The following is a 26,309-nucleotide window of genomic DNA, read 5'->3' as shown; positions in this document are numbered from 1 at the left end:
TATGTAAGCCACCTTATATGAACTTTCACAAAGGCAGTCTCTCCTTATCAACAAATCCCTCCCTTCTACCTAAAGTAGTCTCAGAATCCAATATCACTTAGACTATTGAGTTGCCAGTCTTCTTCCCCAACTTTATGAATAAAGGTGAAGACTGCCTACACTTGCTAGATGTTCATAGTCAATTACTTTTTTATCTTCACAGAATGAACGACATAAGAAAATCTGACCAGCTATTTGTTTCCTTTTCTAATACAAAGTTTGGCAAACCGGTCAGCAAGGTGATCTTAGCCAGATGGCTCAAGGATTACATTTTCTTTATCTGCAGTAAGAACAAAATTGTTTTACCTAGGCCATTTAAGGCACACCCTACAAGATATGTAGCTACTTAAGCATTTTTTTCAATGAAGGGCTTTGATGGATGATATTTGTGCAGCAGCAACTTGGCCTTCTCCACATACCTTTATTACTTATTACAAATTGGATTTGGTCCCAAGGGGTAGAGCATCCTTTGATCCAATGGTTCTCAGGAATATCCTTCTGTGAGTCCACCCAAGGTCTAAGGTAGCTGGGGACTGTGCCCCAATAGTCAAGGATAAAATGAAAATTCTAAAGAAAAATCCGGAGGCAACACCATCTAAAGCGAAGGAGACCTTTACTGAAAATAACTTATAAAAAATGTATATAACGTAGTAAGCGCTTTCCGTTACTGTGAACGCTTCTTATGGTTATTTCAGAGAAAACATCTGTTTAAATACATCCAGATACCTATGATGAAAAGCTCTCTCGCCAATCAAGTGTCTAAATCAATGAACTTAATAAGCTACTTAATTAATAAAATACTTCGGTGCTTTCAACTGAATACAATAACTAGATGAAATAACTATGTACAATATTAATTAGCTGCCATATGAAACATCTATATGATTCATGTATAAATCATTATTTAAAATCCCACATTAGATTAAAACTAACAGCTTTGGCTGGAACTGTAATATATAAAAAGTGTTGATATCTATGGACCCCTCAACACAGAATGAGGAAACGCAGACTCTCCGAAGATCACCTGAAATTCCAGAAGAAAATACTCAAACCAGTGAGTCAGACTTAATTGTTAACATTTCTAAATATGAGTTAAATGATTGTGAGAGATCCATGTTAAATAAGGGACTCTTGTTTATACCATTTAGAAAAGTTAATGTTACAGATTTGTTAACTGACATCAAGTTTTTTGTTGGGAATATTGCATTGAAATTAGTATTTGGAGGAGTAGATAATGTGAATGTAAACTACTTTAGAAAACCTTCCACATTTATTCCCCCATGCACCTATTACTTGAAGCATTTGAAAGACCCTGTGAGAAAGAGTTGCTAGAGACATTTGAGCTAAGTGGTAGCAATGTGAAACAGGAATTGTATAATTTGAACAAGAAGGAATTAGATGCATTAAATGTTTTACAAAGCAACAAGAATATAGTAATTATACCCGCTGACAAAGGCGGAGCTATTGTGATTTTAGATAGTGACTTCTATGTAACCAAAATGGGAAATAAGTTAAATGAAATAGACACTTATCAACTATTAAGTAATTATCAACTGAACAAAATTATTAAAGAAGTTCATAGTGAGTTGTATGACTGTTTAATGACAGGGATTATTGACATTGAGTTGTATAGATATTTTCTAGTGGAGAGGCCTACAGTTCCGACATTCAGAGGCTTGCCTGAGATTCATAAAGATCAGTTAAATACCCCCATGAGACCCATTGTATCAAGCATAGTGTGGTTGACAGAACACATTTCTACATATGTAGAAAAACAGCTTAGACCAGTAGTGGAGCAAATGGACTCAATTATCAGAGATACACAACAGTTTCTAGAAACTTTTTCTAACCAGGTAGCTATAGAAGAGAATATCTCCGAAAGCTATCTAGTAACCCTAGATGTAGCCTATCTATTCACAGCAGTAACCAATACTGTTGGCATGGAATATGTGAGACTATTTTAATAGCCAGAGATGCCCAGAGAACTCATTATGAGAGTCATGATGTTAATGGAAATTATTTTAAATAAGAATGTTTTTTCATATGGTGTATGCTATTATTTGCAAATAAGTGGAGTGGCGATGGGTACTCCCTGCGCCAACTCATATGCCAATCTGGTGATGGCGTATTGGGAATATACATACGTCATGGATAATCTACATTTTAAAGACTACATCAGATGTTACAAGTGTTTTGTGGATGATGTTTTCCTTGTTTGGGGAGGGACTGAAGAGAAGTTAAAAGAATTTATTGACTATATTAATGGCACGACCAATTTCTTGTCTTTTACAGCGCATTGGTCATTGGATAAGATAGAGTTCTTAGATGTCCTGATATGCAAATATGGGAATGAGATTCAAATAGAAATGTATAGAAGTAGTTGCAGGAGGAACAACCTCCTGCACCGCAATAGTATACACACCCCACATATATATCAGAACATAATCAAGAGCCAAGCATTGAGGGCCTCCAGACTGACGAGTTAAGATTCTGTCTTCCATGAAACCTTAACCACTTTGGAACATAAATTCAAGGAGAGAGGTTACAAAACTAATGAATGTAGGAAGTTATTTGATAGCATGGAAGCCAAGCGACAAGGGAGGGGTAAACCCTTTTTCAATAGCGATAACATTAGACAAAGAATGGGGTAATAATTTGTCACCGCATGTCAATAGGCTGATCATTCCTTTTACAAGTAACAACAAAATACAAGAAATAGTGATGAAGCACTGGAATGTATTGACTGTGGATGAGAAAATTTTAGAATAGTAGGAACTACACCGAGATACTCATATAAAAACACCAAGTCTTTGAAGAGACTATTATGCTACGAAAAGAATAAAACAACTAGAATACAATCAGATAGGAAAGGAATATTTGCATGGAGGAACTGTAATCCGTGTCCTTATATGGCAAATGACAATGTTTTTAGACATCCAAATACAGGTAACATCTATACATTTCATCATTATGCTGACTGCAAATCCCTTGACTTAATATATTTAGTTAAATGTCAGAAATGCACTTCTTTCTATATAGGTAGGACCAATAGGACTTTACGTGAAAGGTTCAGAGAACACTTCTATAATATTCAAAAAGATGATGACAGAAATGCCTTAGCCAAGCATGTAATGAACAATGACCTGACCCACTGGTTTGTCTTTTTAGCCATAGAATTGATAAGCAAAAATATCAGATTAGGAAATATTAGGAATTATACATAAAAGCAAGAAAACAAATGGATTCTGAAGTTTCAAGCTGATAAGGCCCACGACCTCAATGAGAAAGTTTCTCTGAAACCGTTCTTGGCAGATAGACCTTTCATCCATTAAGTCACGATCTATGAAGTTTATTCCCATTAGTGACGTATATAGAGACTTACTCATTTGTTAAATTAATTGTTTAAGATTTAGTTCAGCTTTGCTATAACTCATAGATTTATATGTATGGAATTTATAGACCAACCTCCCTTGAAAATTTCTAATTTTATTTTTTCACTTTGTGCCCTATTAGTTTTAGTAACTGTTTTATTTCTATATATTTATACATATACATTAAATAATTTGCTATAGACATTAGATGTTATGTAGTCCTATCCTGCCTACATTCTTACCCGTGGGTTCAGAGCCGAATAAAGGCTCCAACTCGGCCGATTTTTACTAGCTCAAAGTCTCGCATTGGCTGGGCTAAGAAGGTATCCCAAGGTGCACTGCTCCCTATCCCCAGATCTCATTTGCCGCTTGTAGAGCTCGGACGTGGTCTCTCATGGCTGTGGCTAAGTACCCTCTCTTTTACTATTTTCTCATTGAGAAAGTTGTTTTTCAAACCCAAAAGCTATTTTAATAGCTACTGTTGCTGATCACTAATTTGTGTGTGTGTTTCAGTGCTGTGTTTGTTGTTTGGTATCCCTCCTGTTCCAGCGGGCTAGGCCCATTTTAGTTAGAGGACCTAGTCCTCCCCTTCTGTACTTAAATCAACCTTGGTTTGCCGAACCTTTTTAATTAGAGGTTCTTGTGTGTGGCTGTGTTGTTTTTTCTACTGTGTGTTGTTGTTGTGTGAACCATTTAGATTAGAGGTGCTCAGTGTGCCTGTTGGTTAGTACCTGGTGTTCGATATTGTGTGGTGTTTTCCCACCATTTTTTGCGTGTTACATCTAGGCTTCCTTGACTGTTCATAGTAAAATGTCCAAAGATCAAAAGGAACATAAGCCTTCTGGCTTTAAGAAATGTTCCAAATGTGGATAAAAAATGTCCATCACGGATGGACATTCTGTGTGTGTCTACTGCCTCGGAGCCATCCATCTACAGGAGTCGTGTAGCTTTTGCCATGCATTCAGTCCTAGTGTGCTCCAGGAGATTAAAAACAAGTTAATTTTAAAAGGGCTTTTAAAACCATCTTTTGAGGAAGCTATTGATTCGGCTTATAGTACTAAGTCTAAAGCTTCCAAGTCCAAGAAAAGGTCTCCGGCTCCATCTGCCTCTTTGAAGCCGGTGTTGGCCAAATTGTTTTCGGTTCTGGAGCCAACTGCCATGTCCATCTCGATGATTCCACCTCCGAGCACTTCCTTGCCATCGGAGCCAGTATGCTCTGCTCCGAGTGATGTTCCTGTGCCGGCTCCGATACCCCCCTTGGGTTTATCAGTGCCGACTTCAGCTCCGACCTCGTAGGTTCCGTCCACAGGGTTCAAGACTCAGGTTTCTTCGGTCGGGCTCGAGGGGGATGCATCGGGACAGCTGTTGGTTCCGAGTCTCCCTCTTGGTGCATTGGCTCGGGGGACCCCGATCGTGACCTAGGAGGCCTGTCGGTTCTCGGAGCTGGGAGGACCTGCCTTCGAGGCCATGCAGAGCGCGCTGGCAAGATCATCAGCTACATCACCCGGGTCGGTCATTCCGTCCCCCACCACCCTGGCGAGAGCCTCTGACACTCACCTGTCCTTGGACAGCAGAGCGCCAGGCCCTAAGGACATCCCTACGAGCGGTCCCCGACCTTCTGAGGGTCTCCCAGAGTCTTTGCCTGAGAAGCCCCCTAGAAAGAAGTTGTGCAAGAGGAAGCACATAGACTCCCAGGATGAGGTCTCTCACCTCCGATACTGACCTCGAGGAATCTGAAGGGTACCCCAAGTCTTCCTCTGATGATGTTTCCTTCTCCGATATCCTGGAAATATTGAAACAAAGAGGAGGCTGGCCTTCCAAAACTCCTTCCGAGGAGGAGTCAGTATTTTTTAAGGCTTTTGTCTCCACCCTTCGACGAACTACTTGACCTCATTTGTCGGAGGGTGTGGGAAAATCCTGATTCTGTAGAGCCCATACCCAGGCGCCCCAACAAGTTCCTGTCTGCACCCCAGGGAAAAGAGTTTCTATCAAAAGGAGTCCCAGTAGATGCCATGGTGGTGGCGGCAGCCACCCAAAAGGAAGTTGCAGAATCTTCTTCGTTGTTCCATCCTCCTAACAAGGAGTCTAGGACCATGGACCGGTACGGGAAGCGTACCCTTTCTTCAGCAACCTTCACCTTACGGTCGCTGAATTATTTATCTCACTTCACTCGGCTCCAGAGACACCTCCTCAAAGAACTGGGAGATACTCTTACGGGTAACATACCTGAGGTGGTAGCTCAGACTGTTAACGCACAGGTTTCTACCCTAAATTCCATCACGGTTATAAAAATAAATAACTCATCCATGTGGCTCATTTCATATGCGGCCGAAGGAGCAAGTAGAGCAGCGAGCTCAGGGGTCGCACTTAGAAGGCAGGCCTGGCTACTCCTGTGTCACTTTGCGGAGGCCTTCAAGTCTTCCTTCACTGACGCCCCATTTGACGGTTCCTCCTTGTTTGGGACCAAAGTGAAAGACACTCTCGCCAGGTGCGAGCAAGAGGGAAAGACCCTGTCTGCCGTCTGGGTCCATTTTTCCCTTCCTTCTAGGCCTTATCCCAAGGCCCAGAGGGGGGAGATGTGGTTCAAGAAATCACAGAGGTTTTTTCCTGCTGCACAAGGTGAACCCCCCTCCAGATGCAGGGGAGGGGGGGTTACTCAGGGAGACATCGCGCAAGAGGCAGAGGGGCCCCCGCAATTCAGGAGACCATGACTCCTTTCGCGGCTCTCCATACTCTCATTCCTGAGGGTGTGCACGACTGCGCTTATCCGGAGCCAGTCGGGGGTCGAATTTCCTTATACCCAGTAGTTTGGGAGAGCATCACCCAGGACCAATGGGTACTACGGATAGTTTCCGGAGGTTACCTCATTCTATTATCTTCAATATCCCATACCAATAAGAAAAATCCCAGACGTTCCACCCAGTCAAAGGGATCAAGCAGCCTCAGAGGGGTGTCAGCTGCTGGCAGAAGGAGCCATCCATTTAATAGCAAAGCTTTCAGGTACAAACCCTTTAATCAATACTCATACAGGTTATAAATAAAATCAAACATTTAAATAGAAACTCATTATATATATATATATATATATACACATATAAACTTTAAAACACAAATTTGAAGTACTAATGAAAATAATTTCCTAAAATATAATTATTAGTATATATATAACATTCCAAACCAGACATATTAATCGGCTATCTTATCTTAAAATCCAAATTCTAAAAAAAAAATCCTAATTTGAAAAGTCATAATAAATTACACACACTCTATCAATGAGAAATAAATCTATCATAAATTATGGTGTAAAACTATATATGTCATAAGGCGAAAGATATATCATTCTATCTCATTATCTCCTAAAATATGCTCCAATGTCGGTCTTTTAATCTTCTAAATGAGTTTTACCTCACTCAGAAACATTTCTTAGGCGTTACATTGGCAAATATATCACATTAAAATTTCTAACATATTTCACAATGCATGCCAATATAATCCACTTTTACGGATGCTTAAAAGTCTAAGCTATTTTATTAAATCCTTAATTATACATTGGCAGTAACTGCAGTTTTTCTAACAGTTTTTCTCCATATGTATTAATATTATTTTATCAGTATAATTTTTTAAAGTTGAATTTTTAATTACACATTTAAAATTTGCATTTAATAATATAAGAATTTGTTTAAAATTCAAAAATTTCAGATTTATAATAACTGGATGCCAATAAAACAACAATCACTTAGCAATAATTTTTTCCTTTAAAAACAACCCAAAAACCTCATTACAAGTAGTAAGTCGCATAACCAGTATCTACGTATTCATTTCCATGTGCTACAATATTTTCATTCTGGTGTTCATCCATGATTCTAAGAAATAAAGGTTTCAAAAATATATTTTTTATATATTTTATTTCATTTATAATTACATGTCTGGATAACCACACTATCAGCCTGGATATAATGGTTTCATTCAGCTTTGGACATGGAGAAGAAGATTACTATCGATGCGTCTTAGTATTCCTATTAGATTTAAATTTAACTATCACCATTAAAACATGCATGATGCATGCATGCTGGTATAGTGAATATACCTGCAACATTTTACTACTTTTACTGTACTTATATATTACGCTATCCTGTAATCCTATTTTAAGAGATCTAAAATTAATGAACACATCAGAAAAATTTATTTTAAAGCTTCTATTTAGTGAGATTCATTCAGTGTACAACAAAAATAAAAAATCAATCACATACATCCATATGAGGAAACAATCACATGCGTCCACACAAACCCAAATAAAATAATAATAATATATTGACATAGGTGTCAGTGTTTACACATAAATTTCTTTTCCATATAAAAGTACAAGAGTTTGCGATAGTGGTAGCTACACAAGTACCCATAGCAACACCAGTATTTTGCATATAAAATTGACTATCAAATAAAAATATTATTATTCAAAAAACAGGTTTAATAAATAACATAAATGTTCAATATCCTTGTTACAAGCATTAGAAGAGTTTGAGACTATTGTTTCTGGGAAGTACTGGTGTTGCTATGGAGTGCATGCATTGTAGCTAGCATGTATGCAAACTTATTACTATATGGGAAAAGATTTAAATAAATGATTGCTAATCGTTACATATCAATAATATATGTTGAAAGATGGATGTTTAATGAGCGATATTTCCTCTTATTGAAATGATATGGATCTTTGTTACAGTTTAATACACTTCTTGAATGAATCATATAAAGGATTTAAAATAGGAGACACTACGATACAGGATATTAACTAGACAAAATATGGATACAGAAGAAGCGGTAATTTACAGTACATAAAAGTGGTAATACAATGCTGGGTATGTTCACTATATATGGTATAGTGCATCGCATTTTTAATGGTATCATGTTAAATCACAATTTAATAGAATATAGCAGACTTAGCCGCCTTAATGAATCTTCTTCATGTAAGCATAATAGTGGAAACATTAATGAGGCCATTAAATGATGGTAATCCAGGCTGATATATTAAGCAGCTTAAATGAATGCTATAAATAATAGGCATTTGGAATTAGAAACCTTTATTTCTTGACAATGAACACCAGAATAATAATGAAAGACAGCACGTAAAGTGTGTTACCCTAAAGATATGTTGCTACTGAATGAAATGAAAAAGGTTTTGTTGAGAACATTATAAAGAAAATGGAAAATCATATTGGCATCCGGTACTTTTTAAATCTATAATTGGTGAAAATTAAATGTTATTTATGGAAACATAAATTCATTAAATGTGAAATAAATTTAAGATTTTATAATTCAGCAAAATACTTTAATGCATATGGAGACTTTTAAAATAATGATCAGCTGAATTGCTGATATAACAACTTGAACACAATGGGATTATATATGTATGCTGAGATTGCAATCTTTATTTCAACTGCATTTCAACTATATGTTAACTACATGCAAATCTTAATGTTTTCGTATAAGGTAAGGCTGGAGAAAGATAAAAGACGTATCATTAATTAGAATCTGAGGAGAATGATAAAATAGGAATATAAACTTGCTGTATCTATCAATGGCAATCCTTCTGTATGGAAGGAGTAATGGAATATTAGAGACGGCATCATGAGAGGTAACATTAACAGTTGGTAGATATAAGGAACTGAATAATTGGGATCGGCTGACAAACTGGTTTGAATATTGCTGTCACACCAAAAAGTTAGTAATTACAACGTTCGAAATACTGAAAACTCAGTAATATTTTAAAGTTATGTAATGTATATATATATATATATATATATATATATATATATATATATATATATTTTTTTTTTTAACGGAATTTTCATCACTTGATCTTCTTCAACATCACATGATCTTTGTTGAAACTATTCAAATATATTTTTTATTTGTAACCTGTGATATGATTAAATTGTAACCCAATTTCTAGATTCATAGATTGAGTACTGGCTAACTGCTTGTAGGCCTGCACTAAGAAGCTTGGCCAAGTATAGCGCTTGTGGACTCCAGGCCCTCCACCTTGTGTTTTGTAAGGCAAACCACCTAACCGATAGGCCACCCTCCACCCCCAAGAAAAGGGTTTGTACCTGAATGCTATTAAACGGGTGTGTTTCAGCATATTCTGGTGTTTGTTAAAAGGAGCCGTCCAACCAGTCCCCTCAGACCAAATCGGATTAGGGACTTACTCAAGATTCTTTTTGGTGCTGAAAAGAACAGGGGACCTGAGACCCATACTAGATCTCAATCAACTCAACAATTACGTACACAAGTCCAGGTTCCTGATGGTCACCCTACAGTCAATCCTCCCATTGTTGGGAGAGAAAGTTTGGATGTGCTCCATCGATCTCAAGGATGCTTATTACCATATCAAAATGGACAAAGCATCCAGGAGTCATGTACGCTTCCGGCTGGGAGCCAGTCACTTCCAGTTTCGAGCCCTGCCCTTTGGTCTCACCACAGCCCCCAGGGTGTTCACCAAATGTATGGCAGCAGTGATGGCTCACTTGAGAAGTCAAGGATTCCAGGTGTTTCCGTACCTGGACGACTGGCTCCTTACCGCCCCCACCAGGCATCAACTAGTTCAAACGAAGGACGCTACCATCAGTCTATGTCATCAATTGGGCATAACGATAAACTGGGAAAAATCTGCTTTATTGCCAACACAGCGTGTCACTTTTATAGGAGCACAGCTGGACACCATTCAAATGCGAGCATTCCTGCCACAAGAAAGGATCATGGTGTTGCAACAACAAATTCATATACTGATGCCACTCAGGCAAGCACGGGCAAGAGTGGTTCTACAACTCCTAGGGACCATGGCGGTGACTATCATGCTAGTACCTCTAGCGAGATTACACATGAGACTTCTTCAGTGGCTCCTCTTTGTCCAATGGTCTCTACAAAGGCTTCCACTATCTCATCCCATCTTAATCACAGACAGGTGCAAGCAGGACCTCTGTTGGTGGTTATGCACCAACAATTTGAATGGGGGAAAGCCCTTCATTCCTCCCGTCCCTGTTGCCACGGTGACCACGGACGCCTCCCAGATGGGGTGGGGGGGCATTATCTCGGCAGGACAGTCCAAGGCATGTGGCAAGAACACGAGATACATTTGCACATAAATGTCCTAGAGATGAGAGCAGTGCTTCTTGCATTGCAGGCACTTCAGGAAGTTCTTCCTCTAGGGACTATTGTGATACACTCAGACAACATGTCAGTAGTGTGGTATCTCAACAAGCAAGGGGGTACCCGATCTTACCCCCTATGCAGAGAGGCCATGCGAGTGTGGAATTGGGCAATAGCTTCCCAACGGTTTCTGGTGGCGACGCACATTCCAGGGAAATCCAACGTAATAGCGGACAGGCTAAGCAGAGCAATACTTATGCCTTACGAGTGGTCCCTGAATCGCCTGGTTGCAGAGCGAATCTTCAGCAGGTGGGGTCAACCTTGCTGCAACCTCTTTGCCAGCCCTCTCAATGCGAAATGCAGCAACTACTTCACGCTGATCCCCCCCCACAGGGGGAGTCACCCAGGGACGCTCTGGTTCACGATTGGCCCTCCGGTCTACTCTATGCTTTCCCTCCATTTCCCCTTCTCTCAAGGGTGATTCAGAAAGCTCAGTCCTTGGAAAGCAGAATGATTTTGATTGCCCCACATTGGCCTCTGCAAGTATGGTTTCCCTTTCTTCAACCATACGTTGTGGACACTCTTTGGATTCTGGACCCTCTATCAGACTTACTAACACACATATCGGGACAGTTCCACCCCTCTCTTAGGACTCTCCAGTTGACTGCCTGGCTACTCCACTTCCATTGCTAGTCAGACGTGATAATTTTACACCGGAGGTGGTCCATATTCTATCGTCTTCCCATAAGCCATCTACTAGGAAGATTTATTCTAGCAAATGGAAAAGGTTTTCCATCTGGGCTCATTCTAGAGGTATTGACCCTTATACAGCCTCGATAGATTCAGTTCTGGAATTCTTGTCAATGCTTTTCTATCAGGGATCCACATCAGTCACCATCAAAGTTCAACTGGCGGCAATATCTAATTTTCACGTAGCAAACGAACCTAGTCTTATGGCACACAGACTATGCAAAGCATTCCACAAAGGTACTCTGTTACTTCGTCCCCCATTGTCCGAACCTGTCCTTACCTGGGACCTCAATTTTGTTCTCCAAGCACTCACACTGCCACCTTTCGAACATGCAGCTACCTGTGAGTTAAAATTCTTAACATGGAAAACGGCCTTTTTGGTAGCTATCACTTCAGCTCGGTGGGTCTCGGAATTCAAGCCCTCTCCATCAAGCCCCCATATTTAATCTTTCACAAAGATAGGGTCTCTCTTAAGCCAAACCCATCCTTTCTTCCTAAAGTGGCTTCTGTGTCTAACATTAATCAGTCCATTGAGCTGCCAGTGTTTTTTCCCCACTTCTAATAAGGCAGAATTTAGATTTCACCAATTAGATGTGCATAGACAGTTACGCTTCTGTCTACACCGGACAAAAGATATTCGTAAGTCTGACCAACTCTTTGTATCCTTTTCAGAAAACCGATTGGGTTCTCCGATATCCAAGGTTACACTTTCTAGATGGATAGCCAGTTGCATCTCCTTTATATATCAGGCAGGAGATAAAAATTTGCCATTTCCAGTCAGGGCACATTCCACGCGGGCTGTTTCTACTTCCACAGCTTTTCAAGCTAAATTATCAATGGATGATATATGTGCTGCAGCTACTTGGGCTTCTCCCCACACCTTTGTTTCTCATTACAAATTGGACGTGGTTTCCAGGGGCAGATCTTCCTTTGGTTCCACAGTTCTCAGGAGTATTTTCCTATGAGCCACCCAAGATGTAGGTGCTAAGGACGCTGTCCCACGGGTAAGAATGTAGGCGAGATAGGACTACATAACATCAAGAAGTTATGTACTCACCATAACGTTCGATGTATGTAGTCCATCTCGCCTCACATTCTTACTTACCCTCCCACCTTTCCCCTGCCTGGAGGATTTGTAGAATAATATTTGGAGTATAGGTTGTCACCTGCTGAGTCCTTTCTTTAGTGACTGTTTTTTATGCATGTGAGGTGCGTATGAAGTGTATACATTGTTTCGCAGCAAACTAGATCTGGGGATTGGGAGCATTGCACCTTGGGGATACCCTCTTAGCCCAGCCAATGAGAGACTTTGAGCTAGTAAAAATCAGCCGAGTCAGAGCCGATATTCGGCTCCGAACCTACGGGTAAGAATGTGAGGTGAGATGGACTACATACATCGAACGTTATGGTGAGTACATAACTTCTTGTTATGCATCAATCCCTATGAAAGAGGCCACAGATGTGTACAGTTATATTTATATTAGTTGAATTGTAATCATTGCATGACCTGTTAATGCTTCGTATACATTGCATTGATTGTTGTTTACATCGGTATCCTGAGATATTTAAAGATATCAACTTTTTCTAATACATATATTTTGTACATACATACACACACACATATATATATATGTATATATATATATATATATATATATATATATATATATATATGGATCTACTTCATTACAACGAAATCCCACTTCACCAAAACCCAAAACAGTGAGACCACTTAAACGAAACCCCACAACAATGAACATTCACAACAACGAAACACGAAACACTAACACAAACATCACAAACACACACAACAACCCCAAAGTACCTAACACACAATACCGTATAGGCAGGGGGGCAAGCCTCCCTGCACCACCCCTTCTTTATTATTATAACTCTGAGATCGCACAGACACACAAGGCACACTCACACCCACACATTACATTCCCTCACAAACGCACACCACACACACAACACACACTTACACACACCACTACCCCTCAAACAGACACTTACACATACATACTTACGGGCATCGGAACACCAGAAGCGCTAAACACAATCCCGTAATGTCAGGATTTTGAATTTCGTGCTTTTGGGGTTTCAATGTTCTGAAGTTTCGAACATCTGGTCCTGCTCTTCCAGGTTTCGTTCATATGAAGGGAACCCATATATATACATATATATATATATATATATATATATATATATATATATGTATATATATATATATATATATATATATATATATATATATATATATATATATATACACGTGTGTGTGTGTGTGTGTGTATATATATATATATATATATATGTATATATATATATATATATATATATATATATATATATATATATATATATATATATATATATATATATATATATATATATATATATATATATATATATATATATATATATATATATATATATATATTCGGCACGTAAAAATCAACTACCAATCATTAGCGGACCGGAGTTCCGCTGTGGCGACCCCTAACCGGGAAAAGCCGAAAGACGCAAACAATTGTGGTGTTATACAACAATGTATTTTCTATATGATGTTTTAGACAAATGTTTTATATGGGTGTTAACTAGTACAATAGATAGTTGTTTCAATATCCAAGTATCTAATAGACCATATGTTTCATATATTTTCATCTGCTTTGCATCTTGTATTATATATTATGAGTTCACACTGCCATCTAGTGATGATTCAATATATCAACACTTTTTATATGTTATAGTTCCAGCCAAAGCAGTTGGTTTTAATCTGATATGGGATTTTAAATAATGTATTTATACATGAATTATCATATTGATGTTTCATATGGCAGTAAATTAGTATTGCATATAGTTATTTAATTTAGTTATTGTATTCAGTTGAAAGCACCAAAGTATTTTATTAGTTAGGAAACTTGTTAGGTTCATTGATTCAGACACTTGATTGGCTAGAGAGCTTTTCATCATAGCTATCTGGATGTATTTAAACAGAAGGTTTCTCTCAAATAACCATTAAGTCTGAAGAAGCGTTCACAGTAACGTGAAAGTGCTCACTACATTATATATATCTTTTATGAGTTATTTTCAATAAAGGTCTCCGCTTTGGATGGTGTTGCCTCTGGATTTTTCTTTAGAATTTGAAGGCTTTCGTATCATAGAGGCAATTTACCCCACTGACTGTACTTATTTTATCTCTGTGGACATAAAATGAAAATTGACAATATTAGATAAAGAACTTATGTAATTACTATAACGTTCCATTTGTGTTGTCCATTTTCATTTATCCTTGACTTCCCTCCCTCACTTTATTTCTAATCTGCAAACTCTGAGGTAACTGGGAGAGGGGGATTATGGGTAGGGTGAAGCTCAAGAGTTTTTGGCCTGCGTGAGTTGTAGTAACAGCCAAGTCTGTTCTGATATCGGAACTGAACCCAATAGTCAAGGATAAATGAAAATGGACAACGCAGATGGAACATTATGGCAAGTACATAACTTCATTTTTCTTTGCATACAATTACCTCCTTCATTCCTAAGGCAGACATAGAAGTTAATTACACCAATCCTTGCATGTCTCTTCTCTTCAACAGTAATGTAACCAAGGAATGTGTTGTCGTCTCTGGATGTAAGTTTACAGGCAGCTGAAGTACTTTGTACACAGAATTAATCTTAGAAAAGATCACCAGTTCTTTAATTCTTATTGCCAAAGGTGGAAAAGACAAAAACATTCTTAAGCAGTGCATCCATAGTTTGGTTGCAGTGTCTTTTTGTTAAAAGTGGTAAAATTTTGCAAGTCTTCTTAAAGCAGTTTCTACTGCAGTCATTCTATACCCATTGCTTTCTTCTGTAACCTGTCCTTTTATGATGTTTCTGGTTGATATCTGGTTCCTCATCACCTTTACAAAGTATTACAAATTGATTGTGGCCTGTAGATGATGGTCTTTGTTTGGAACTACAGTTATTCAAGATGTTTCATTGTAGCAGCTGCCCAGGATGATTGCACTAGGGACTCTGTGTTAATCGTTTCTGCAGATAGATCTCTACATAACCAGGTACCGAAGATTATGATCTAGTTGCTCACATGTTTGACAAATGAATTCCAATGTTTATTCAGAGTAATCTGAGATCTGATCAGAATTATTTGTAGTACATTTATTACTAGTTCAAAATGATTGTAGTAGCATGAATAACAGCATTACAAGCTGTAGCAGACCTTGCTGACCAGCAGTGATTAAAATCTGTAATCAACCAACAACTTTAAAATTTGTTAAACATACAGTCAAAAGAGATATCATGCACATGGTAGGAGTAATAGCTGTCAGTCATAATGGCTACTCTGGCCATATTACATAATGTAAATAGCCTTACAGGTTTAGACAAAAAGCTACGAGTATTGAATTGCATTAAGAATGTCGGTGCAAGTAGTAATTTTGCAGGATACACATTTGAATTTTAATGACTACTCAGCAACAGCTCCTCGTGGTCCTGCAGAGTGGTCCTAGCAGCAGAGAACTAAGAAAAGCGACTACTTTCCTGATTTAAGTATTTTTTGCTGTTTCTTTACCTGAAATACCTTCTCTTGCTTACCTTGAACAAGCTTAAACTGTTTTTTTAACTGTTTGTTGCATTATATATTATCTGCACTTAAAGTTTCATTTAGTCGAAAATTGGTCGAAAGTTGTTTGTTAATTTAACTGTTGAGGCTGCCCACTAAAGTGTGCTAGCCTGTGTAACTGATTTATTACTGTTTCCTGCATTTCTGTGTGCTTTCTATCTCAAAAACAAAAAAAACAAAAAAATATCATTGTTTTCCCGCCTCTCCGCGACTAGTTTAGACCAGTATACAGGCTTTGCTGTATTCTGGGCTGTGGTGTAGTTCCTGTGGTGTCCATTGCCTTACTTGGATAGAAGGAAGTTTCTTTGCTCACCAGTGGGAGTGGGGAGCCTTGAGCAGCCTATCTGTCCCTGAAGGAGTGACCTCAGCACAAGAGGTGTAGTAATTGGTTGTTTTGGACCATTTCTAGCTCTTTTGAAGTTCCCTGTTTAAAATCCGTGTTTGCACGGCTTTAGCGGTTGTGCATAAGCGCAGCGCGGTTAAACTTTTCTGGCTCCAAGTCTGCTCTTCAAATTTTCCCTTAAGAAAGCTCTACTCTTATAATAATCTAGTCTAATCGCTTTATTATAAGCCTAGCACTTGTTCTCAAAACCTCTCTTCTAAGTAAGCACTTGCTAACTAAAGTAAGCACTACATCCACCTACCTTCCCTGTGAGTACCCACTTCCCTTAAAGGCACAGCACTCCCTTATAATATTCTAGCATGTCGAGTGGTAGATTGCTGGCATCCTCTCCGGTTCAGCTGGTTAATCTGGGAATCTTGAGACAATGCTACAATTGTCTCATGTACACAGACAACCCTCTCCTCCTCCCAACAAACACAAATACGTGTGAGAGATGCAACTATATAGCCAAACTGGAGGCTGAACTCTCTCAACTCAGGACTGGCAAGACCAGACAGGAGGAGAAGGTAACCACACACACACACCAAACCCAGTCCCACATAGACCTACCACAACTGCAAACCAAACACATAAAAACACAAAGACATACTCGGATGCTCTTACAAAAAACTTACCAAAGCAACAGAGGCTCCCAAAGCAGACACCCAAAAATCCACCACCTCAAAACATAACACATGCATCACATACTTCAATAAATCGGTGTGTCAAACAATCACAGCCCTTAAGGCCAAACACCATGCCTGATACACTAGTAATAGGTGACTCTATAGTCAGACACACTGACGTTCCGCTTACCAGGCTGAACAAGGAGAGGGTAACGGTGAGCTGCTTATCGGGAGCAAGGATCCGCCACATAACACACACACTCAGGTCACTCCAAAGCAAGTACAAATACGACTCCGTCATTGTCTATGCCGGCGTGAATGACCTGAGACGTACCTCCCTGGACTACATGAAAAGAGACATAGAGGAGCTCTCTGATTATGTAGCCCAGGCTGGTATGACCCTGACCCTGAGCAGCATCTTGCCCTCACCAAGAATGATGCCACAATACAAAGACAAGATGACCAGCTTTAATAATTGGCTCAAATACTGGTGTCATTCTAGGGGGATCCAATGTCTCATGCTTGGGATGAAATGCTGGACAAGCCAAGCTGCTTTGCAAGGGACGGCTTGCATCTGTCACCACTGGGCTTCCGGATATTGGCTAAGGCTCTTGCCTCTCCCATAGTGCCTTTTTTAGGCAAGGCTCAAAAGACAAACCCACCTCCTTAGAAAACAAAAATGGAAAAAAATTAAGGGTAATGCTGCTCAACGCCAGAAGTCTAAATCTCAAGATGCAGGCTCTCGAAGTACTCCTCAGTATGGAGGACATTGATGTCTGTGCAGTAACTGAAACCTGGTTCAAGGCTCCTGAGAGCACCCCAGCGCTACCTGGCTATACCTCGTATCATGCTTTTTGGCCCCAAAACTCGGGCCAAACCAAAAAGGAGGAGTGTCCATATTCATCAAGGACACCCACACCTCCAGGTTAGTGGCAACACATGAAGCATCAGAGACCATCCAGGTGCAACTAACCGTAGGCAAAACTGCTATACAACTGGTAGCATGTTACAGACCACCCTCCCAATCTCAGGAACCCCACTCAGCCTTCCTGAAGACATTGGAGGATATGAATGTCTCGCCAAACACCATCATATTGGGAGACTTCAACTACCCTAACATAGACTGGGTGCATTATTCTAGCCCAAACACCGTAGCCCAAAGGTTCCTGGAATTCATAAATTCAAATGCAATGGAACAGCTAGTCACCTCTCCCACAAGGGAGATAATATACTAGACCTGATCATCACAAACATGGGGACAAAGTGCTCCACACGGAAGTATACCCTTCACTAGTGAGATCTGACCACAAACTAATCACCCTGGATATACATATCCCACCTCCACCCCCAACACAAAAGACTACAGTGAAAAACTTCTCAAAATCCGACTTTACACTTCTTAAAACTGAGATGTTATCCTTTAAGCCCACTGGGACAGTGGAAACCACATCCCACAATGCAGAATCCTTCACAAATGCTTTCTACGGACATCTCCAAGAATGCATGGATCATGCAATCCCAAATAAAACCAAGACCCTCTCCACCAAGGGCAGGCATCCTGTCTGGTGGACCCCAGCCATAAACAAATTGTATAACAAAAGAAGGAAGCTACTGCACGACAGAGCAAAATCCCATAAAGAGAAGGCATCTCTGATCAGCACTAGTAGAAAGCTACGTTCTCTCATAAAAACATCCAAGGCCAACTTTGATTGAAAAATCGCTATGGACACTAAAGATAACCACAAGGCCTTCGTCAGCTATGTTAGAAACCTGGGCGGAAACCCTCAGATATGTTCAGAGTTAGTTCACAATGACAAAAAATACACTGAACCCACAGATATTGCCAGCATTCTGGCAGACAGGTTCAGTGCAAATTTCTCCCCTCCCTCACCCACAAAAGAAGAAATACTTATCCCAGCTGAATGTAACATCCCTGTCATCTCAGATGTCCAGGTGAGAACCGCCCTCAGCAAAGCTAAAAACACAGCATCAATGGGACCTGACGGTATCCCGGGTTGCGCGCTACGTGAACTCCAAGAGGAGCTAAACCCGCACATAAAAATGCTATTTAATGTTAGCCTTACTACAGGATATGTACCTGAAAACTGGCATACAGCAACAGTAGTCCCACTCCACAAAGGAGGCACCACTACTGACCCTGGTAACTACCGCCCCATAAGCTTAACCAGCCTGGTCTGCAAAGCTATGGAAAGAATCATTATGGAACTAATAAACAGACACATTGGGGACTTACAGACACTTGATCCCACCCAGTTCGGCTTTGTAAAAGGCAAATCCTGCCTTTTAAACCTGGTTGACTTTTTCGAAACAGTCACTAGAGCCATTGACGAGGGCAAAGCAGTCCATACAGCCTACCTGGACTTGGCTAAAGCTTTCGACACAATACCCCACTCTGGCATCATAGACAAGCTCAACAGCTTAAATGTAAATCCATATGTCACAAGATGGGTGGCAAACTGGCTAAAGGGTAGAACCCATAAAGTCAAAATCGCTGGAGCCATGTCAGACTCAAAGCCAGTGACAAGTGGTGTCCCACAGGGCTCTGTCCTGGGACCCCTCTTGTTCGGCATTTATTTTTCAGATGTGAAAGCAAACATGGGAGGGTTGTGGTGACAAAGTTCGCAGATGACTGCAAACTAGGCGCCATAGTCGATACACCAGCTGACACATACATCCTACAGAAAGGCCTCACTGAAACGGACAACTGGTGCCGGAGTCATGGCCTTAAACTAAATGCCAAAAAATGTATAGTCATCCCCTTTGGGAAAAATAGTGCCCACAAATTATCACATAGGCGGTAACCCACTGAGTACGGAAAAAGTAATCAAAGACCTGGGGACCCAAGTCGATAGTGACCTCTCATTTGACACCCACATTGCCAAAGTGGTTAGAAAGACTTTCTACCTTGCCCACCTTATCATGAAGGGATTCACATCCAGATCAAAGGAGGTCATTGTGCCCCTGTACTCCTCCCTTATCAGGCCCATGATTGAGTACAGTGCCCCATTTGGTATGTACCTCACCCGGCACTTGCAACAGCTACAGAGACCCCAAAAGTACCTCACCAAGAGGATCAAGGGTCTCAAACATATGTCATATGCTGCCAGACTAAAGAAACTCCAACTCTATTCAGTAGCATACCGCCTACTCAGAGGTGATCTGTGCCTGACGTACAAGGCCTTGTCCAATCAGGAATTGATGGACATGCTCCAACTCAAAAAATCCAAATCCATCGGAACCACGAGAGCTAAAGATTTGAACCTCAGCACAAATATGAATAGGACATGCTGGAGGGACAGATTCATAACTCAGAGGCTTCCCATATTCTGGAACAGAATCCCAGTTCATGTTAGGCAGAGCCCCTCACTGACTCTCTTCAAGAGAAATCTTGACGAGTGGATGGGAGATCGTAGGTTTACCCCAGGGGTCATCTCTGTGTCACTACTAGACAGAGGCAGAGTAAACTAATTCTATTATGTAAGGGGGTCTTCACTGTGTCACTACTAGACAGATGCACAGTATTCTAAATCTATTCTGTACACTTTTGTACCATTACATGGGGTGACGAAAGCCACATCACTATGGCTAGGCTTATAAATGCCCCAGGGCAGATAGCCTAGTACCAAACTATGAAACTATGTGACGTTGACAAAGAAAGAATTTCAGGGAGGACATTCATGTTTTCCATGACTCTGTGTTGAAACAAGCAGGGAGGCTAAGGTTCAACAATTTTTGGACGAGGTCTGTGCAGCAGTGCTTTATACTGACAGGTAAATGCCCTGGCACATTGTCAGTCTGCAGAAGGCTGTCATTTTTTTTTTTTTTACTTCGGCAAGGACTTAATGTTCTGTAGTTATTTTTGGGGGATGGGATCAAACCCATAGTCATGTGGGGAGAGACAGAGAGGGGATGTGGTGTAGAAATTAGAACTAAACATATTTGCCATTTGCTGTGTTCCTTGTGGTTGAGTGGGTGTCGTGTGTTAGCCTGATGCAATGTTTGATATTACTCTTAAACTTCTGACATAGATGAAAAAGAATTTATGGTTGTCCTGGATAGTGGTGGCAACTTTCAGCTAATACTTAGCCTTACTAGCTTTGATTTTGCTCCAGAGATGTTTTGTTTAAATTCTTTTGTTCAGTTGTGAAGCATGGGGTTTTTAGTTTAGTCTTAAGAGAGAGAAGTTTTTTCTCCTTTTGTTATAACATTTGTTCATACGTGGAACCCACTAAAGGGATTTGTTCCTAAACTTGGCACTTTATTGTGTTTGAACGGGACAGATGTCTTAGTGCTGGTATTGCAGTGATAACAGAAAATATCCGAAAATGCAGTGATATTGGCTACAGGATCCTTGGGTGGAGAGGCACTCTTAAACAGCCTCTGGTCATCAGCTAGCTGGAATAAGTTTGTCTTAGAGATATCCCCAAACATAGATGGGTTTGTATGCATTCTGTGATGGATCTTAATGATGAACACGACTGAGTGGTGGTCAGAGCTGCCCAATGTGCTACTGTGTAGGCATAGAGTGCAGTACATTAGAAGTGACTAAGTTGGTACATTTGAGCCTCTGGTAAAGGAATGCACTATCTTGTCTAGGGAGTTAACACTGATGAAATGTAAGAAGCACTGTTCATATTTATTTGTAATAATGTATGTCTTCCATTTTATAGACAGGCTAAATTTGCAAATGATTGCAAATTGGGAGCTGTCATTGTATTGGCCACTGACACAAATGTTTTCCAGGAAGGGCTGACAGACAAACAACTGGTGTCAGAACCAAGGACTAAAACTTAATGCCAAGAAATGCATAATAGTATCCTTCAGGAAGTCATCCACCCCTGGTAATTGTCATATTGACGGCACACCCCTAAGAGTTGAAGCGGTAGACAGGGACTTGAACACCCACAGACAGTAATCTAGCCTTCGACCATCTTGTGTCTACAGTAGTGAGAAAATCATTCTATGTTGTGCAACTTATAAATGAAGTCATGGCATCTAGGTCCGTGAAGTCATTGTTCCACTGTATTTGGCATTCATCAAACCTATTGTAGAGTACAATGCCCCCTTTGGTATGTACCTAACCAGGCATATCCAGCTACAGGAAAATCCATGGAGGTTCCTCACTAAAGCAATACAGAGTGTAAGTAACATGTCCTATGCAATATTCTGTCTCCTACAGACTGCTGAGGGGAGATCTAAGCCTGGCATACAAGGCATTGTGAGATCCTACTTTGATGCACCTCCTTCAAATCCGCAAAACAAACAGCACCAGAATTACCCATTCTAAAGACTTAAACCATGCTTGTGATATAAATAGGACCTGCTGGAGAGACAGGTATATATATCCCAGAGACTACCCCTTCTCTGGAACAGGCTCCCCATCCATGTGAAGCAGAGTCCCTCCCTAACTGAATTCATGTCTAATTTGGACAATTGGATAGGGAATAGGAAATTCATCCCTGGTTTGACACCTATGTCTCTAATGGACACAGGCAGCCTGTAAATGGTTAATCTCCCAGACCCCTGCATGTGCATGTAACTGTTTCAGCTCCCAAACCTCTGCTTACACTTATCAAGGGTACCAGAAATTGTCAGAGGTTTTGAATGCATGGCTAGGCTTAAAAAGACCCTTGTGGTTGTTATCCAAATAAACACCTATGGACCTAAGATTGTTGAACTCCCAAGAAGAGTACTGTCGGTGCATAATGCTGAGGAGCTCAAGTTTTTAGGTATGTCTCATGTTAGTGGTAACTTGTGAAGGCTTCTGTAGTTTGATAGGATATGGTAATGGGTCTTATTTATAGATTTTGGGATGTGGAAGAGCTTGAGATCATTTTTTTTGTTTGGAATAAATCTCGATGTCATGGAGTATCAGAGGAATATGTGCACACTACCACCAGTAGCAGAGATGTGCCCAGTAGAAAGTGTGATTATTGGGTACTGACTAGAGGTAGGTAGAGTACATTATCATTATAAAATTAAAAGACAAAGGAAAACCAGGTTTGATGGTTCCATGAATTTAATGGTAAAAAAAACACCACAATAACAACTGTGCTCTTTCATCCGTATTCACCATACTTCATTAGAGTTGTTAATTAATTGTTCAACACCCTTGTATAATAACCAGCAGCCAATCACAGCACCACACAATCATAAATAATTCTTAAAAATGTATATTCCACAATAAAAAAAAACAATAAAGAAACATATAATTAAATTGTAAATTCATGCAAGCCAGTGCATGTAAGCCTTATTGAATATTGTCCTAACATCCATTAAAACACATAATGAAAAGTTAAATTGATAATTTGTACAAACCTGTTATCCATACTGTTAAATATGTAAATCCGTTACTTTGTTTTAATAATATATATAAAATTCAAAACCACAGTAGCCCCCACCTAATGATTAGAGTTTACTGGCTCTCATCTTTAAAATGCTAATAATAGAAATATTATTATTGAGGCACTGATGACTGCCAACCCAGTTCTTTAAATTCAATCATGCTATCAAAATCACCATGCCTGTCTGACCTCACCATCTTATCAATGACAAAAAATACAAATTTCTTAAATTTAGTACATTGTATTTGGTGTTTAAGACCATTAGTGGATTTGTTCTTTTTAATAGCCTGTAAGTGTTCTCTGAGTCTTTCTCTTAACTTCCTGTTGGTTTTACCAATGTAAAATACACTACATACTGTACAGATTGGTAGGTGTAAGTAACACCCAAGAGCTGTTGCAATTACATATGCCTAGACTTTTTGGTATAGAATAGAATTGAATTTTATTATTTCTTGAAGTGATTTGGTAAATTATTATATTGGAACTGTTTCTGTGATGATACAGATGTCTTGGCTTTCCAGGGTCAGTAGGGCTTTTAGGGAGCATAATTTCTTTCTGAGCTGAGTAGCATCACCTTTATATTATCCTGATTTAGTTTAGCTATGTTGAACTGCATTGCAGACTGGCATTGCTTAAAAAAGGCATTGTGTGTGTGTGTGTGTGGGGGGGGGGGGGCACTTGGGCAATATCTGAAAACACTTCAGAAAGAGGTGCAGGCCCATCAGAGGGGTATACACCTTGGGTCCACTTGGAATAATGCCAATAATTAAGATTATTGTTGAAGTCTGTTACTTTTTTTTATTATGGTGTTCTTTTTGAAGGTAGTATGCAGCTTAACAGTAGTTATACACAGCATACAGACAGGTATTTGAATGTGGTTTTGCTGAATGACTACTGTAAATACAGTTAACTGAAAGCCACTTTAAGAGACTGTTTGCTCTCTGCTTTGTCCCACTGTTGTTTCACTGTTAGGTTTGATAGATACAAGTTTGGGGAGTACACAGGGTAGTAGTGCCTGTCTGCACAAAAGGCTTCTTTTAGTGTTCATTGAAAGTGGTTTTCAGTGAAGTAGCTTTGGAATATTTGCATTCAGAAGTTTTTCCTTTAAAACATTATCATCAATCCCCTCATACCAGCCTCAGATGCTTATTCAAAAAGCTCCAGAATGTCTCTCTTCATAGTTGTTTGTTTGTTTACACCCACACAAACAATTTGTGAGTGTACCAGGGGTGATGAGACTTGAATGCCCTAGTAATCTGACATATCCTGCCACCTGAGAGTCAGGTGGACCATAAGCTTTTCCTTGCTCTTGTTGGTGAGTGGTGCATCTTTGTGTCCCCTGTTGTCATCTGTGACTAGGACATTGTCACATTCAGTGGCTGGCATGAATAGCCTTCATGGCTCAGGTGTGCTAGCTTGATGATTAGCAACAAGCTGGTCTTGTATCAGACAAGGGAGTGGTTTATTGTGCTGTAATACTAAGTGTTATTGGTACACATGTTAAATTCACATCCCTTCCCCCATCAGTGTGACATTCGAGCTGGTCCTGCCCTACTTAGTAGCTGGTGGAGTGTCTTTTTTCTGCTGAGGATTGTGTATGTATGCCTTGGATGCCTTTGATATTTAGGGAGGGATTTAAGTACCTCAGCATAAGAATGATGAAGTGAGATGGATGTAGTTGCTAGCATCATGATGGGGTAGTTTGTTTGTTCTGATGAGAAGTTTGCCTCCAGATTTAGTAGGTATTTATATCTTTCACATGCAGATTAGATGTATGGTAAAAGTAGGTTATCATCAATAAGCATGAGGTAATTTATATACTGTCTGAGAGTGTCTAGTGCTAGTAAGTTGTTCGCAGAGGAGTATCAGTAAACTGTGGTCCAGTGGTTCCAGGCTGGTGCACATTAGGTGACTTGGTGTTTATTAAGCTAGCTAGAGAATTTTATCTGGTCAGGTTGGTGTATCTTACCTAACAGGGAATAAAGTACTAGTGTGGTAGTTTCTGGAGAAGCTGTCTACATACCTAGCAGATGATCCTGACGAAAAATTGGCAGCATTTAGCAGAAGGGTTACTTATCTTCCTAATAGGATCTTGTAAGATAATATTGTGAATGCTTACAAATGTGCCTGTTACTTCTATTTATTTTATTTTTATTGTATTTATTTTCATTTGATCAGCTGGATAGTTTACTAGGCAACACGCCTGTTTTCGAAGGAGGCCTGGTAAGAAAAGGACCACAATATATATACATAAATAATTGGGATATTTAGCTTAGAGAAAACAGTTAATATTTAACAAAACGTACGATAATTAATCATGTATTTCCAGTAGATTAGGTGCAAACAAATATCTGGATGCGTGTTTGTACTGAAAGCCTAAAACAATTAAGTGAAAATAAAGGTGAGCTATAAGGAAGTAGTATAATAATTTGACAGAAAAGTAGGTAAAAGGGAGTGGTAAGAGTGGGGTTTAGGTATGTGAATAAATAGGAATAGAATGGATGGAAGGTGTGGTGGGGAGTTTGAAGTGAGGTAGTTACTGAGACAATTGGGTTGAAAGGTATATACCTTATGAAAAGAGGTTTTCTGTATTAGAAATATAACTTACAGTAAGCATAAGATAATGTTAAAACAATGCAAAGAAAATGGACTGTGTACTGAGTTCACTCTGACAATGACACAAAATACCAAAGTTGTAGAATAAAGAAGTTGCAGAGTTCCACGACAGATTTGCTTTTTATTAAACAAAGAGAAGTAAGCGCTTTCGCGATCTACCCAGATCGCTTCAGACTGTATTACAATGGTTAGATAGTCTGACATTGTAATACAGTCTGAAGAAGTGATCTGGGTAGATCGTGAAAGCGCTTACTTCTCTTTGTTTAATAAAAGGTAAGTCTGTCATGGAACTCTGCAACTTCTTTATTCTACAATAATGTTAAAACAACCTACTATTAATAGTATTGACATTATACTGCAGTCTGGTTTCTGTTGAATACTTTTACCTTCACATTC

At 39.6% G+C, this 26,309-nt stretch overlaps 1 protein-coding gene across 21 annotated transcripts in view; it reads left to right on the top strand.

The window, feature by feature from the left end:
* The window catches only part of EPB41L2 (erythrocyte membrane protein band 4.1 like 2), a 2,741,769-nt gene that overhangs the window by 2,019,086 nt on the left and 696,374 nt on the right, over positions 1 to 26,309 (top strand). The gene's annotated exons all lie outside the window — the stretch shown is intronic.

This window comes from Protopterus annectens, chromosome 1.part0 (genome assembly GCF_019279795.1).
Source record: "Protopterus annectens isolate FY-2018-M chromosome 1.part0, PAN1.0, whole genome shotgun sequence".
Classification (NCBI taxonomy): domain Eukaryota; kingdom Metazoa; phylum Chordata; order Ceratodontiformes; family Protopteridae; genus Protopterus; species Protopterus annectens.
Note: the sequence above shows the minus strand (reverse complement) of the source record. Positions and strands in the feature narration are given on the sequence as shown.